Source organism: Oryctolagus cuniculus, chromosome 7 (genome assembly GCF_964237555.1).
Source record: "Oryctolagus cuniculus chromosome 7, mOryCun1.1, whole genome shotgun sequence".
Taxonomy (NCBI): Eukaryota; Metazoa; Chordata; class Mammalia; order Lagomorpha; family Leporidae; genus Oryctolagus; species Oryctolagus cuniculus.
In genome coordinates, this window is record NC_091438.1 from 17195031 (window position 1) to 17213066 (window position 18036).

An 18036-nucleotide genomic window follows, 5' to 3' on the forward strand; every position below is an offset into this window, starting at 1 on the left:
TCAAGTTTCCCAATACACACACTCACACTTTTACATCCAGTATTCCAACTACAGATTTACTAACTTTACTTTATGTAAAATAGTTTGTACCATTTACTTCCATCCTCAGATACCATGGTAAGGACTCTGTTGATGGAAATTCAAGAGAAACTTTCAGGACGACTTCTCTCACTCCTTAGCTCTATCTATTGATTCCATGCAATATACTACTTTGTTATGTAACACTAAAATCACCAAGCACACACTTAGTCACACAAACCCAGAGCAGGAACTCTGATTTCTACATCTACCCAATGTCATGTAGGGAGATTTCCAGTTCATTATAGACCAACCCTCTTTGACATGCCACAAGTTACAGCTATGGATTTCTTTTGATTAGAAAACAAAAGGGCCAAACCATACTACCTACAGTAAAGCTTCCCCCTCACCCCCAAAGAAACATAAAAATACATTATTCTTCTTCCAGACCATGCATTTTACACGTCCAAACATCCTCTTGATGCTGTTAGGAACTTTACCCTTGAAGTCTGACATGTATTTCTAGTTAAAAGGTATAACTACCCCATTGCTACCCTAGCAATGCACCCCAATTCCAGGCATCCCTGCAAACCTAATCCTCTTGATGTTAGGTTCCCACCAAAACTCATTCAGTTTGGGGTAAAGGGAAACATCCTTCCCCAGTTACATATCAAACATGTGAAAACTGGACAGGATGTGGCTTAAAAGGTTTTGTTTTGGATTCTGTAACAGAATAGCATATGCTGCAGTACAATACTGCTGAGCTTCTGTGTTCCCTAGTAAGAGAGCTCCCAGCAGAGTGCTTGCCATGTTCCCCAGTGACACCTGTCAGCCAGTCTCAGGGAGTCCCAGCGTCACTCAGCTGCTTCAGCACCGCTCTCTGAACAGCTTCTGCCACAGAGTGGTGCAGTCTTAACAGGTCTCTGGCACACCAAGTCCATTGCTAAAATAAGGGAACCGCGAGTGAACAATGCTCTTTCCTCTCATGGAAGCCAAATCATTAGGTATTAATTAACAGTAGGACAAAAGCCCCCCAAATGTCGACCGAAACTTAAATAGTTGGCCATCACCGGATACAAATTGAGAAGATCTGACACACTCTGTATTATAGGCAGACAGAGCATGGCCTGGTGCTGACTTTTGTGAAAATTCAATTAACCCAACCATCTAGTAGATGCATAAAGACAGAGGGAGAATGCTATTAGGTGTATTAGAATCGGTGATGTGTAATCATGTTAATTTGTGGTTTGCGAAGAATACCATATAATCATCAACATACAGCAGGTTATCAGTAAGTTACACAGATGTTTTAGGTCACAGACATTATTTTACGAATGGCATAAACGAAATGCTACCTTAGAAGGGTAGTGAAATTTTTCAGCCGATTTCGCCAACCTGATCCTACCAGGCACCCCTGGGGCAAGCACACTTCAATGGCCTAACAGGACAAGGTGTGGGAAACCGGCTGTGACTCTTATCTTCCCAAGGCCTTCTCCAGGGCCTTCCACACGCCACTCCGTAATTCTGTTCAACGAAACTGTAGGACCCCAAAAGCGGTGTCCTCTTGTGACGACCCCAGAAACACAGACTCCAGACCAGACGATGCAATAGAGCAGGAGGTAATTTTTATTTCATTTGCGCAAATGGGCCCCCTGCTGCTGCAAGCAGCAAGCAAGCGAGAGGAGCCCCGAGCAGCTATCTCACACAGCTTTTAAGGGGCAAAACCACAAAATTAACATACCATAGGGTGGCGTAAGTTTATTGGGTAACTACAAGGGGAGGAGGTCGTCGAGGAGGAGGAGAGAACAGAAACCGGGGCTATGTGCCCTACGTGTCTAAGCTTGGACAAGGGGAGGGGGTCCTTGAAGAGCAGAAAGGGGTGGCTACGTGCCCTACGTGTCTCGCGGTTTCTTTGTTAAGCTTGAACAAGCACAGGGGAGGGGGCTTATGTGCATACCAGGATGTTCTGTCGCCCTTATCTCTGGCTAGTAGCCCTTATCTCTGGCTAGTAGCTATCTGCTTTCTCTGTGAACTTAGTTTACTCCCCATTTCCCAGGACTGTTTTATTAAGGCCATTTTATGGCGGCTCTCGGCCGCTCCTTTCATTCCCCCATTTTCTCTTTGAACTAATTTTAATCCTAAAATTGTGTGCCATTAATGAGGGGTTTCAATACGGTCACTGGTGGCCAGGGCTTGATACTGTTGCGCGAGGACTAATGCCAATGATCAGCAAGCCAGGCCTTAGCATGTGGGCCCATGGCCAGCCATGGGTCCCCACATCTCCTCCTTTTTTTTATTAAATTGAGAATGGCCTCTGTCTTAGGTTGCCCTCAGTCATCTCTGTCCTTACCCGTCATCGGTAACTCTGGCAGCTTGGCCTAGAGCCCTGTCTTAGGTTGGTACAGGATGCTGAGCGTCTTACCCGTCTTTGAGTACCATTCCAGCCCAACATTAGGTGAGAGATGAAACATACAGCCAAATATCAATTATTTTGATTACAAAGGAGGCTTGGTATGAAGTTTTAAATGATGAATCTCAGTCCATTCATACTGTAGCGAAGTCAGCATAAAATGCAGAACACACAGAATACATCCCATACAAAGTAGGAAAAGCAGTAGCAGTCCAGCCAACATTAATAACCAATGAATCCATTGAAACCCTTCAAATGAATAGTGGGTTAGTAATAAACATATGTTGCATTTTACTCTTAAGTTTATCAATAACAGACTCTATATATGGCACATTGTTAGTAATGTTAAAATAACATCCCCCAGGTACAGATTTACAACTTATATGATTTTTTTAACAGCAAGTAATTGTTAGCTGCATGGCTTAAAAGCACTCCTGAGTGAACTTGATCCAATTCTTTGGCTATATTGGATAGCACAGTAGCAGTAAGATTGATTGCTTTGGTCACCAAACATGTAAGCCTTCATAGTCCACGATTATTTCCAAAAGCCAGTCCAGGAACACTTACTACTGATGCAGCCATGGCAAGGGCAGTGTCCTCTCCTATTAGGATGATTGTTATTGTAGTCTTCAGGTAAAGCACACCACTGCTCTATCCGCTGCTGTAAATACAGATGTTAGCATCAGGGCCACACGGCCCAGGGAGCAATTGCAGAAGTTATCAGAGGCTAATGATGTAAAGGCATGTTGGTTACACGGAAAAACCCATCCCTTAGGAGCCCTTGTCCCATACCAGTACTGGATCAGGTCCATTCCATTGATTGGTGATAGGATCCCTTCATTTCACCACTGCTCTTTTTACAGCTGTTTTTAAGCAGTTAGAATTTAACAGAGACATCAAGAGAACATAATAGATTACTTTAACTCATTGCTTTAACAGAGGATCAGATTTTGATTTTATGTCAAAGAAAATAACCAAAGATTTCTTCTTCCCATAACATTTTGCGACTTTCTCACACCTTCTGTAACTTGCTCAAACCTTTCTCTTCTCCCCCCCCTTTTATAAACAATTTTTACAAATCATATCCCTTTTTTATTTAAAAATATCTCTTTCTTTTAACTTTCCTTATCAAGAACACGCTTTTATGTTTGTGACCTTTTACATCAAAATGATGGTATCTGGGACTGTAGCAGTCAATGGGAGAGTAACTTTGTTTAATTCCCTGTAATCCACAGTCATTTTTCAGGTTTCATCTGATTTCTTAACATGCCAAATTAGATAATTTCTTTTAGTGATTATGGGAATCATCACTCCAGCACTAAGATAATTTTTTACTGTTTTAGATTTTTTTTATGTCCACCTGGAATTTTGTATTGTTTACACTGAATAACCTTAGTTGGCCCTGGCAGCAGTACAGGAGCTTGATATAATTTTTTTCTACCACTATCTAGCAGTTTGACTCCAAAGGGCAGCATTTTCTTTTTCCCAATTTACATTTATCCTGTACTTATTTTTTTTAATTGCTTACACATGCATCAGTATGCAGATAACAAAATCCATTTTCACCTCCCCAAAGCCTATAGTTCATCCCCCTTTTCCACCGGCACTGATAGCAAAACCTCAATAACTTGTGGAGGCTGTGCACTCTGTAACTTGCCATCCCAATTCTCACTCGATTCTGAGCAGAGAGCCCATTCCTTCACCAAAGAGGCGAACTGAAGGTCTTTCCAGCCAGGAACATCACAGGTTACACATGCAACTTCAGTTTTTCTTTTAAAGAAAGGCATTTCTTTGCATACTTGCGGATCCTGCCAACTATGCCAATTTGTGACAGTAAATTACTTTTCAGCTGTCTGCTGTGCACAGACTTAGTTACTTTTAGTTTAATCCACAAGAAATACACTGCAAGCCTTGTAGTGCACACTAAAATTATTTACAGGAAAGATGGTAAAGGAGCATAGATTAACAGAATGTTGCAATAAACATGGCTCCATTGCTTTAATGATACTATAGCAAGATGGTCCACTGATCCCTGTAGGGAGGGCCTGAGGCTGGCCCCGCTTCCAGTTTCCTGAACTCTGTTTTTTAATGAATTACCTTCTTTATCAGTTTTGGAGTGACATTTATTGTCCCAATGCCTTCCCCTTTAGCACTGGAAGCAAATCCCAGGAAGAGCCTTATTTTGATTTTTGACTTTTGGACAATTTTTGTACATGTCCCTACTGCCCACATTTATAGCACCCTCATTTATCAGGCATAGCCCTCCTTGATGATTTTTGTAATGACATACCAAGCAGAGCGTCAGGTCCTGAATGTCCTGTTATTAATCCATTTTGTTAATTTCTCATTAAAGGGACTGTCACAGAACACCTCAATCACAGTAGCCAATTGATCATGTAATCATTACGGGCACATTTAATGTTCAGCTTGACTACGTGTTCCCCCAGGATGAAACAGCAGCAACAGAGGCTTGCTCCGGCTCCCCCTTAAAGCCCCCAAGGACAAGGGTGGCTCATTGCCAAGATGTTAGGCAAGCAGTGCGTCCCATCTCGGGTCTTGGCCAGAGAGCCGAGACATGAAGCATGCCCACCTGTTTATCAGAAAACATTCCTTTATCCTCCTCCCCGGGAACTGGCCAGGCTCCCAAGGAGCAGGAGAAGGTCATTCGGCAGCAAAGTTTCTTGGTTACCAGAGCCAAATCTAGGTACAAGCCTCTCCATTCCAAAAATTTGTCCTTACATTTGGCCCTAGAGTTGCATTGAGAAGTAGACATAATTAACACATCATAAGAATACAATACACATTTTTCATACAAGTATACATCTAGCAATCAAACACAACAATAAAAACAGATGGGGGAGACAGTAAGAGATAAAGGACAACAAAAACAGCGACACACAGAACACAAATCACAAGCCACACGGCAACAGACCGAGACAAAACCGAAACTATCAGAAGGGAGCGGCCATCTGGCCAGGCTCTCCCCTGGAAGAAGGGAAATTCCCTCTTTCCCTCCTTCCCAGACCACCACTGGAGCGTCCTCCAGGGTTGAACCAGGGGTCTCAGGACACGTCTGTCTCCCCCACTGGTCCAGTCAATACTGAGCCTGTACAGGCGCCCCAGGACGGATTCCACGTCGCCCTGGCAGACAAAGACAAACAGTACAAACCGCCCCAGGACGGATTCCACGTCGCCCTGGCAGACAAAGACAAACAGTACAAACCACAATTACAATAATACACAAGTAAGCAAACTTACCTCCGTCAGGCCGATGGAGTGTGGGAGTCTGGGGTCCCCCAAATCCCGGACGAGCCCCCAAATGTAGGACCCCAAAAGCGGTGTCCTCTTGTGACGACCCCAGAAACACAGACTCCAGACCAGACGATGCAATAGAGCAGGAGGTAATTTTTATTTCATTTGCGCAAATGGGCCCCCTGCTGCTGCAAGCAGCAAGCAAGCGAGAGGAGCCCCGAGCAGCTATCTCACACAGCTTTTAAGGGGCAAAACCACAAAATTAACATACCATAGGGTGGCGTAAGTTTATTGGGTAACTACAAGGGGAGGAGGTCGTCGAGGAGGAGGAGAGAACAGAAACCGGGGCTATGTGCCCTACGTGTCTAAGCTTGGACAAGGGGAGGGGGTCCTTGAAGAGCAGAAAGGGGTGGCTACGTGCCCTACGTGTCTCGCGGTTTCTTTGTTAAGCTTGAACAAGCACAGGGGAGGGGGCTTATGTGCATACCAGGATGTTCTGTCGCCCTTATCTCTGGCTAGTAGCCCTTATCTCTGGCTAGTAGCTATCTGCTTTCTCTGTGAACTTAGTTTACTCCCCATTTCCCAGGACTGTTTTATTAAGGCCATTTTATGGCGGCTCTCGGCCGCTCCTTTCAGAAACTTTAGCGTTCTCACACCCAGAGAGACTCACAAGGTGCACACTGCACCTATCTGCGGGACATGGAGTCCCCCACAGACTCCCGCCAACTCTGTGGGTGACCGTCCTCCGCCTGCCCGCTCTCCACACGCACAAAGCCGCGACCATCTCCACACTCTGGGCGCCCAGGCCCAGTCCTGTCCGACCAGTCCTCCTTCCCAGGAAAAAGCCCCCACGGGGCGGCCCAGCACCAGCGCCTCCTCGCCACAGCCAACTTCAAGCAGCCACACGCAGAGAAAGCCACCGACATGTTTCGGGCCACGCAGTGAAGCAACCCCCAAAAAGCTAAATTAAAAAAAGCTTCAGGCCGCCCCAACCGAGGCGCAAACTTGGGCTTTCCACCGGCAGCAGAGCCCAAGACGCGGCCAGGACGCCTGGGAGCCGCGAAGCCTCCCTTTCAAGGGGGCCGCCTCCGTCCCGCCGCCGTGGAAGCCCTGCGCGCCCCTCGCCCGCGGAGCACGCGCCCGGGCGCCAGCAACTCACCACACCGCTTGCACAGCACCTGGCCAACCCCTTTCTTGAGGTTCCGGAAGAGGCTGGGAAGGCGGCCGGCGCGCGGCTGCTGCTGCTGCAGTCGGTCTCTGGCTCCATGAAGAAGATGTAGCTGCTGTCCTCCTTGAGCCTCCCGCAGGACGGGGAAGCCGGGTGGCCCCAGGTCCCCAGGCCCACCGTGAGCAGAGTCCTTCTTCAAGCCCGGCTTTCACCTCCCACACCTGGTGCACCTTCACCAGACAGGGCGCCTCCTCCTCCGCAGGCTCGCCGGGGCTGGGCGCCGGGGTCATGGGCCGGGAGGGCAGGGTCCCGTGGGCGGCGGACAGCGGGTCCTCTGCCGGCCGCCCCAGCACCCCCGGCCGGCGGCTGGCGGCTGGCGCTCGCCGCCCCACGCCCCTGCCTCGCCGGCCGCCTCCGCCGCGTTCCTGTCGAGCGCCCCCTGCTGCCGCCGCGGCGGGCGCACCTTTCCCTGGATCACCGCGGTGGCGCGCTGAGCCGTGCAGGAGCCCGCGCTGGGCGGGACGAGTAGCACACCGAGCCCCCGCGGGAGCCGAGTCCTCGCTGGCCTCCGCCCCCGGCGCCAGGGCCGCGGTCCCCAGCAGCACCAGCAGCAGCAGCGGCTGCGACTGCTGTGGCAGGGCCTGGACTCCCTGGGCGGCACCTAAGAATAATTGTGTGTTAATTACAGAGTTCAACCAACAGTATTACGTAGAACACAAAAAATACTAAAAGAGATAAAGTATTAAGTTGTACATCAACAGTCAGGACAAGGGCCTGTCAAGTCACTGTTTCTCATAGTGTCCACTTCACTTCAACAGGTTTCCTTTTTGGTGCTCAGTTAGTTCTCACCGATCAGGGAGAACATAAGATATTTGTCCCTTTGGGACTGGCTTATTTCACTCAGCATATGTTCCAGATTCCTCCATTTTACTGCAAATGACAGGATTTCATTGTTTTTTGCTGCTGTATAGTTATTCTATAGAGTACATGTCCCATAATTTCTTTATCCAGTCTACTGTGCATGGGCATTTGGGTTGATTCCAAGTCTTAGCTATTCTGAATTGAGCTACAATAAACATTGCAGTACAGACAGCTCTTTTATTTTCCAACTTAATTTCCTTTGGGTAAATTCCAAGAAGTGGGATGGCTGAGTTGTATGGTAGGGTTATATTCAGGTTTCCGAGGAATCTCCAGACTGACTTCCATACTGGCTTTACCAGTTTGCATTCTCACCAACAGTGTGTTAGTGTCCCTTTTTCCCCTCATCCTTGCCAGCATCTGTTGTTGGTAGATTTCTCTATGTGAGCCATTAAAACTGGGGTGAGGTGAAACCTCACTGTGGTTTGGATTTCCTTTTCCTTGATTGCTAGTGATCCTGGACATTTTTTCATGTGTCTGTTGGCCATTTGGATTTCCTCTTTTGAAAAATGTCTGTTTAGGTCCTTGGCCCATCTCTTGAGTGGGTGGTTTGTTTTGTTGTTGTGGAGTTTCTTGATCTCTGTAGATTCTGGTTATTAACCCTTTATCTGTTGCATAGTTTGCAAATACTTTTTTCCCATTATGTTGGTTGCTTCTTCACTTTCCTGTTTCTTTTGCAGTACAGAAACTTATCAATTTGATGCAATCCCAAATGTTAATTTTGGCTTTGACTGCCTGTGCTCCCAGGGTCTTTTCCAAGAAGTCTTTGCCGGTACCTATATCTTTCAGGGTTTCTCCAATGTTCTCTAATAATTTGATAGTGTCAGGTCATAGATTTAGGTCTTTAATCCATGTTGAGTGGATTTTTGTGTAAGGTGAAAGGTAGGGGTCTTGCTTGTTTAACATGTGATGGACTGAGGAAACAGATGAATAAACCCATTGACTTAAAACTTCATAGGTGATCAACAAGTGGTAGTTACAGTTCCAATGGGTAATACCTGGAATATACTCTCTTTGGTGTGTTAAAACATATGATTCCTATTCTCAAGAGAATATTTTTGTTGACCCAATAAACAAACATAGTAAAAACAGTGTTGGGGCTAAGATCTCTGTTTATTACTTAAAGGTTAGTTTCTGAATGATATTTAAAGAACATAGATCTTAGTAAAAACAACAACAACAACAAAAAAGGAATGGAATGGGGCCGGCACTGTGGCAAAGCAGGTTAACACCATGGCCTGAAGCACCAGCATCCCATATGGGTGCTGGTTCGAGTCCTGGCTGCTCTATTTCTGATCCAGCTCTCTGCTATGGCCTGGGAAAGCAGTAGAAGATGACCCAAGTCCTTGGGTCCCTGAACCCGCATGGGAGACACGGAGGCCAGCTCCAGTCGTTGTGGCCCATTGGGGAGTGAACCATCAGATGGATGACCTCTCTCTCTCTCTGCCTCTCCTCTCTCTGTGTAACTCTGACTTTCAAATAAACAACAACAAAAAATTTTAAAAATATATTTTTTTAAAAAAGGAATGGGAATAGGAGAGGGAGGACGAAGAAGGGTGGGAGTTCAGGTGAGATGGTGGGTAGGGTTTGAAGAATCACTATATTCCTAGAGTTGTAATTATGAAATGCATGAAGTTTGTATAATTTAAATAAAAGTGTTTTTGTTGAAAAATAGTTTCCTAGGAAACTATGTTCCACTGGGACAAAAATCCTGTTTTTCTTGAACAAGATCAAAAACTAATGAAAATTACCTCTTAAGCATCTCTCTCCAAGATGGCTACACTGGGGGGAACTGTTTCTTAATAATTGGATCCATGCCAACCTACGTTTAGATTTCAACTTCACCAAAGTTGCTTTTGTCTACTCTAACCCATGCAGTTTATTTGGGCATGAAATTCAGGAGGCAAGTCTTCAGAAACAGGTTTGCTTTGAGTACTCTGTAGCACTATACTTGGGAAATTTGAAAACACAACCTTGCAGATAGCACAATCCTTCTGTAAATGCTCAAATTATTCAACTTTAGATTCAAACAGAGCATGCCACTTAGCAGTTGTTCAAATATTATAAAGTAATACATATTTGGGGGAATACAGGTCATCCATCCATTCTTACATAACATCACTAACTTAAATTTTCTGATCATCTAAGAACACACAGTAACAAAGGCATGCACAAATTTAGAGAACTCATATATGCATTGAAAACTGTCTGTAATGTCCATTTTTGTCATTTAAAAATAAAAATTCTAACAATGTTTTCAATTCCTCACAAAAACTTTTGTCATTTTACTTTTCTTTGTAACAAATTGCTTGAGTCAGTTAAAAAGCTATTGTTTACTGAATTTCACTTTCATTTACTTATATAAAGCTAGTCAAAATATGCATTCAAAAAGAGCCATTTAGAGATTCTTTTCATATAATTTGAGATTAAAAACAAACAGTAAAAATCTAGGTGTATTAAGTACTAAAGGAAGACAAGTGCTTGAAGGTCTTTTAACCGTTGGCCAATTCATAAATTTTAACTGAGATGTAAAAATACGTTTTAAAATATGATGTGTTTATAATTAAAAAAAAAACACAGGAAGAAAACGGGTATTGAAGCCAAGGAGATTTCATGAACAATGAAGAGATTATATTTGACAAGGGCAATAATCCTCTCAATCACGTCTTTCGCTTTCATTTGCTAAAAATATACAGACCAGGGAAAGACAGCTTCTTGTTTTAATCCTTAGGGTTGCTTAAGCTTCCCAGTGTTGCCTAACACATTAAGACATATGGTAAAGCTTTCCCTAAATTCCGAGGATTTAAAGATCCCCCACAGTCGATGAGAACTATCCCCTCGTGCTGGTAAAATATCCTGAGATATTTAAATCCATTTTTAAATGTGTTTATTCTAAGGAATTGTTTTCCCAAATGATCTACCTGAGTTTCATTTTTTAGCAGTAATATAAATACATTCATACATTAGTCTCTTCTCAACAGAAGGAAGTGTTTTAAACCCAGTATAGATTTTTGACAGCAACATTTTTTTTTTGGCTTAAAGAGAGCAGTCATAAACACTTGGGAAATTATATTTACATGTGAATGTATGAAGTACAAGCAGTCAAGCTGTATCTCTTACTATTGCTACTTCCTTAATACAGATTTTGTTAAGAATAATTTTCTTCAGTGCTGACTGGAAAAATCTCTACAGCATTTTTTTCACTGTAAGGTCAATGCGCATCATTAAATAGTGATCGAAGATATTTGAAAAAGTGACTGTCATTTATCTTAAATATCTGATAAACATGATAAACATGTTCACATTATCAATATATGCACATGCCTTCACTCCACTATCATATGACAAATATTTACATTGGATTATAACATAATTGACACACAAATCTATCATGGCCCATTTGCAGATGTTATTCAGCATCACTATTTTTACTCCATTTTTGAAATTAGTTTCTTCCTGGTGTAACCACAATGTTAAGAAACTCAAAGTGTAGCACATCAAACAGTAACTTATTTGAATAAAAATTTAATTGAACAGCAAATCATTTTTCATTCTGATGAACATAAAACACAGGAACATTTCTTAGGTTATTCGGTAAGAGAAAAACCTAGGACTGGAAAGAATTTAAATAGCTGTGATGGAAGTGTAACTTATTTCACTTCAACTAGGAAGCAAACAAGCTATGAAATTCCATGTTGTCATGTAAAAACACACTGACAGTTTCTGTTTTAAAAGGTCCATGTTTCAAAGAGCTTCTTTTTATATAGACACTACCCAGCAGTTTATATTAGATGGAGGGGGCAAAGAACACAACATGCAGGAAGATTTCTATTAGCTCAAGCCTAAGGCTAATCTGCTGCATGCACAGTTTCTACACTAGGAAGCAACTTGTAGGAAGCTCTGCACCTGAGAGCTAGAGAGCTGGAAACTGTACCCCTGGGTAGGATCTCACAAATGACTCTACTGTATTCCTTCTCCTACCAAAGACCATGGCTCAAGCTTGTACACAGCCATCGGGCCCTCAGGGCAGCTTCTTGTCCTTAGATAAGGACCCTCTGCTCCATCATTCTTCCTGAAACCTTCTGACCAGACGAACACACACACAGAAGCAGCTCAACCAGGGTGATTCACCCCTATTCTCTGCATCACCCCCCCACACACACACACACCAGTTGTCTGTGCTCCTTTGGCATTGTTAACCAAGACCATACAACTGGACGAATTGTCAAGTTTCCCAATACACACACTCACACTTTTACATCCAGTATTCCAACTACAGATTTACTAACTTTACTTTATGTAAAATAGTTTGTACCATTTACTTCCATCCTCAGATACCATGGTAAGGACTCTGTTGATGGAAATTCAAGAGAAACTTTCAGGACGACTTCTCTCACTCCTTAGCTCTATCTATTGATTCCATGCAATATCCTACTTTGTTATGTAACACTAAAATCACCAAGCACACACTTAGTCACACAAACCCAGAGCAGGAACTCTGAGTTATACATCTACCCAATGACTTGTAGGGAGATTTCCAATTCATTATTGACCAACCCTCTTTGACATGCCACAAGTTACAGCTATGGATTTCTTTTGATTAGAAAACAAAAGGGCCAAACCATACTACCTACAGTAAAGCTTCCCCCTCACCCCCAAAGAAACATAAAAATACATTATTCTTCTTCCAGACCATGCATTTTACACGTCCAAACATCCTCGTGATGCTGTTAGGAACTTTACCCTTGAAGTCTGACATGTATTTCTAGTTAAAAGGTATAACCACCCCATTGCTACCCTAGCAATGCACCCCAATTCCAGGCATCCCTGCAAACCTAATCCTCTTGATGTTAGGTTCCCACCAAAACTCATTCAGTTTGGGGTAAAGGGAAACATCCTTCCCCAGTTACATATCAAACATGTGAAAACTGGACAGGATGTGGCTTAAAAGGTTTTGTTTTGGATTCTGTAACAGAATAGCATATGCTGCAGTACAATACTGCTGAGCTTCTGTGTTCCCTAGTAAGAGAGCTCCCAGCAGAGTGCTTGCCATGTTCCCCAGTGACACCTGTCAGCCAGTCTCAGGGAGTCCCAGCGTCACTCAGCTGCTTCAGCACCGCTCTCTGAACAGCTTCTGCCACAGAGTGGTGCAGTCTTAACAGGTCTCTGGCACACCAAGTCCATTGCTAAAATAAGGGAACCACGAGTGAACAATGCTCTTTCTTCTCATGAAAGCCAAATCATTAGGTATTAATTAACAGTAGGACAAAAGCCCCCCAAATGTCGACCGAAACTTAAATAGTTGGCCATCACCGGATACAAATTGAGAAGATCTGACACACTCTGTATTACAGGCAGAAGGAGCATGGCCTGGTGCTGACTTTTGTGAAAATTCAATTAACCCAACCATCTAGTAGATGCATAAAGACAGAGGGAGAAAGCTATTAGGTGTTTAGAATCGGTGATGTGTAATCATGTGAATTTGTGGTTTGTGAAGAATACCATGTAATCACTAACACATAGCAGGTTATCAGCAAGTTACACAGATGTTTTAGATCACAGGAATTATTTTACATTTGCATAAACGAAATGCTACCTTAGAAGGGTAGTGAAATTTTTCAGCCGATTTCGCCAACTTGATCCTACCAGGCACCCCTGGGGCAAGCACACTTTAATGGCCTAAGGGGAAAAGGTGTGGGAAACCGGCTGCAATGCTTATCTTCCCAAGGCCTTCTCCAGGGCCTTCCACGCGCCACTCCATAATTCTGTTCAACGAAACTTTAGCGTTCTCACACCCAGAGAGACTCACAAGGTACAGAATGCACCCATCTGCGGGACATGGAGTCCCCCACAAACTCCCGCCAGCTCTGTGGGCGACCGTCCTACTCCTACCGCGCTCTCCACAGGCACCAAGCCGCGACCATCTCCACACTCGGGGCGCCCAGGCCCAGTCCTGTCTGACCAGTCCTCCTTCCCAGGAAAAAGCCCCCACAGGGCGGCCCAGCACCAGCGCCTCCTCGCCACAGCCAACTTCAAGCAGCCACACGCAGAGAAAGCCACCGACACGTTTCACACACGCAGTGAAGCAGCCCCCAAAAAGCTAAATTAAAAAAAGCTTCAGGCCGCCCCAACCGAGGCGCAAACTTGGGCTTTTCACCTGCAGCAGAGCCCAAGACGCGGCCAGGAAGCGTTGGAGCCGCGAAGCCCCCCTTGCAATGGGGCCGCCTCCGTCCCGCCGCCGTGGAAGCCCCGCGCGCCCCTCGCCCGCGGAGCACGCGCCCGGGCGCCAGCAACTCACCACACCGCTTGCACAGCACTCTGCCGACCCCTTTCTCGAGGTTCCGGAAGAGGCTCAGAAGGCGGCCGGCGCGCGCCTGCTGCTGCTGCTGTCGGTCTCCGGCTCCATGAAGAAGATGTAGCTGCTGTCCTCCTTGAGCCTCCCGCAGGACGGGGAAGCCGGGTGGCCCCAGGTCCGCAGGCCCACCGTGAGCAGAGTCCTTCTTCAAGTCCCGGCTTTCACCGCCCACACCTGGTGCACCTTCACCAGACAGGGCGCCTCCTCCTCCGCAGGCTCGCCGGGGCTGGGCGCCGGGGACGTGGGCTGGGAGGGCAGGGTCCCGTGGGCGGCGGACAGCGGGTCCTCGACGGGCACCCCCCAGCGCCCCCAGGCCGGCGGCTGGCGGCTGGCGCTCGCCACCCCACGCCCCTGCCTCGCCGGCCGCCGCCGCCGCGTTCCTGTCGAGCGCCCCCTGCTGCCGCCGCGGCGGGCGCACCTTTCCCTGGATCACTGCGGCGGCGCGCTGAGCCGCCTCCTGCACGGAGCCCGCGCTGGGCGGGGACGAGTAGCACACCGAGCCCCCGCGGGAGCCGAGTCCTCGCTGGCCTCCGCCCCCGGCGCCAGGGCCGCGGTCCCCAGCAGCACCAGCAGCAGCGGCGGCGGGGCCCGGACTCCCTGAGCGGCGCGGGGTGCGTCGCCTTCTCTTGGTGTGAGGTTCCTGCAGGCTGCTGGCTGTCGGGTCGGACTCTACCTCGCTCTCTGGCGCTGCCTCCCTTTTCCTTCACCCTCCTCCTCTTATTTATTTATTGGGGGGGGGGGGTAGGAAAGTTGTTTATGGGAGGAGGTGGGGAAGAAGTGGGTGGAACCACAGAAAGGCAAAGAGGTATAAGGGGAGGGAAAAAAAATAAAAATAAAATAAAAAAAATAAAGAAAAAAAGCCGCTGCCTTCGCCTCGGCTGCAGGGAGCGATAGGTTCCGCGCCGCCGCGCCCGAGCCGCGCTGTCGGGGCTGCTGTCCCCGGAGGACGACGCGGAGGTGGCGGAGCTGCTCGGCGGGTTACAGTCCTTTGTGTGAAGTGATGCTGCGGCGGCTGCTGCTGGGGCTGCGAGCGAGCGGCGCGGGAGCGCGCGAAGGAGAGCGCCCTGGAGGCGGGGTTGCCTGCCTGGAAGTCGATGGGTGGCCTGGGTGCTGCCCTACGCCTCGCCGCCCCGTTTACCTGTGGTGCGGGCTCCCGTCGCGCCTCCCTGCCCCTTGCTGCTTCGGAAGCCCGGCCCGCCGGTCGCTCCCGCTGGGTCTGCCCTTTCCCTCGCGGTCGGCGCGGCCGCTGCTGCTGCTGCTGCTGCTGCTGCTGCTGCTGCTGCAATGGGAGGACGAGGTGGCGAACAGGCTGCAGTCCGAGTGGGCTGCGGAGATTCACTGGGGCTGGGAGGTGACGCTTCAGGAGCAGGGACCTGTGAGCGAGCGCAGGACAGCACCGACGCGGGTGCGAGGCAGGCCGGGCTGCGGGGGCTCAGCCAGGCACGCGGGACGCGCTGACAAGTTTCAGGTGAACCGGTGTCTTGACAGTCAGAAGGAAGCAACATGCTGTGGTAGACCAGCAATTAAACTAACTTATCACACCTTTTTCTCACGTGTGACGCCTCTGACTCCGTGCCTCAGTCACTCCAGGCTTCGTGACACCTGCGATTTCTTTTCTCCAAACTCCTGTTCCCCGAGATTTCTTAACAAATGTGCTACTGCTGAGAGGACCTTAGCTTGAACAAAAGATTTGCTAGGTCAGGCCATGTTGTATGAAGTTTATGACACTTTAACACTTAAATGTAAATCTGTAAGTTTTGATATGAGGTAAGGTCATCTTCATTCATTTCCAGAATTTTTTGATTTCTCTTACAACACACTGTTTATTTAGAAGCATGTTGTTCAGTCTCCAGGTGTTTGCATACATTCTTGAGATTCTTGAGTTGTTGGTTTTGAGCTTTAATCCGTTGTGATCCGAGAAGGTGGATGGTATGGTTTTGATTTTTTTGAATTTGCTGAGACTTGCTTTATGGCCTAGTGTGAGGTCTATCCTAGAGAGAGTCCCTGCACCACTGAGAAGAATGTGTATTCTGCAACTGTGGGGTGAAAAGTTCTATTGATATCAGTTAGGTCCATTTGGTCTGTAGTGTCAATTAGCTCTGTTGTTTCCTTGATGATTTTCTATCTGTTAGATCTATCCATTGATGAAAGTGGAATGTTGAAGTCCCCCATTACTATGCATCAAAGTCTATGTCTCCCTTTAGATCTGTTAACAGTTCTTTTAAATAGCTACTCTCTCTAATGGGGTGCATATACATTTATTATAGTTACATCTTCCTGTTGTATTGATCCTTTAATCATTACATAGTGTCTGTCTTTGTCTCTTTTAACTGTTTTGTGTTAAAGCCTATTTTGTCTAATATTAGCATGGCTACACAGCCCTTTTTTCCCATTATCATGGAATATCTTTTTCCACCCTTTCATTTCAGTGTACATGTATCTTTGTTGGTTAGGTGTTTCTTGTAATAAGCACATAGATGGTCTGGTTTTTTAATCCATTCGGCCAGTCTGTATCTCTTAACTGGAGAGTTGAGGCCATTTACATTCAGGTAACTATTGATAAGTAACTACTTGATCCTAAGATTCCTATTGTTTACTTTGGATTTCTTTTGCAGTTTTACTGGTTTTCACTGCATTTGTATTCTTTCTTGATGATGACTTTCTTGATGTGTTTCTGTGCGTAGCACAGCCTTATGAACCTTTTGTAAGGTTGAATGCATGGTGACAAATTATTTCAAATTCTGTTTCTTATAGAAGGTCTTTATTTCACCTTCATTCATAGATGAGAGCTTTGCAGGGTACAGTATTCTAGGTTGGCAGTTTCTTTTACTATTTGGACTATATTTTGACATCATCTTCTAGCCTGTGGGGTTTCTGATGAGAAGTCAGTTGTGAGTCTAATTGGAGATCCTCTGATAGTAATCTGGCATTTTTATCATGCACACTTTAGAATATTTTCTTTATGCTTAACTGTGAAAAGTCTAAGTACAATGTGTCATGGTGAGGTGAAGATCTCTTCTCATTATCTGTTAGGAGTTCTATGTGCTTCCTGTACTTGGATATTTGTTTCTTTCTCCAATTTATGGCATTTTTCTGTAATTATTTTACTGAGTAGGTCTTCTAGTCCTTTCTCTTTTCCACACCTTTAGAAACTCCTAAGACCCATATGCTGGACATTCTTCCAAGATTTGTCTTCTAACTCAGATATTCTTTCTTCTGTCTCATCAATTCTGTTGTTATAGGTTTGCACTGCATTTTTTATTTCATCAATTGAATTCATCATTCTAGTATATCATTTTGATTTCTCTTTAAAAATTTCAATTTCATGGAAGAATTTTCATTCATATCATATATGGTTTTCTTTAGTTCATGGATTTGCTTCTAATTCTTTTGAGTAAAACTAAGATTAATATTTTGAATTCCATTTCTGGTATTTCCTCAACATCTTCACATTCACATTCTAATATTAAAATGTTGTGTACCTTGGGGGGGGGGGTCATAGTGTCTCCTTTTGTCTTGTTTCTTGAAGTTCTACATTTAGTTTTAGGCATTTGTAGAATTTTTGTCCCCTCAGATGGCTTTTATCTTTGAGCTATGCCTCTGTGGCTTAGCGGATTGTCTATACATTAAGTGAATACCAAGAGGTGTGTGAAATTTATATTAAACTTATTATTCTCTGATAATCTAATTTCTTTAGGGCCTCTATGACATGTTAGGGTGCTTGGTTTATAGGATTAATGTAATAACCCTGAGACGTTGTCTGGCCTGGAGCCCCTGTTCCTATTAAGGGATTAGTATGCTGTGTGAGTCCCAGTGGAGAGAGCTGGTCTGAATCATGTCAAACGTGATGGGAGGCTTGTGATAGAGAGGGTGCAGAAGGAAGGCATGTAGATTTCATCATTGCCCAGAATTAGC

The 18036-nt window shown here is 45.6% G+C and overlaps 1 long non-coding RNA gene across 1 annotated transcript in view; it reads right to left on the minus strand.

Moving 5' to 3' along the window:
- The window catches only part of LOC127485670 (uncharacterized), a 401588-nt gene that overhangs the window by 135569 nt on the left and 247983 nt on the right, over positions 1–18036 (minus strand). The window lies entirely within an intron of this gene.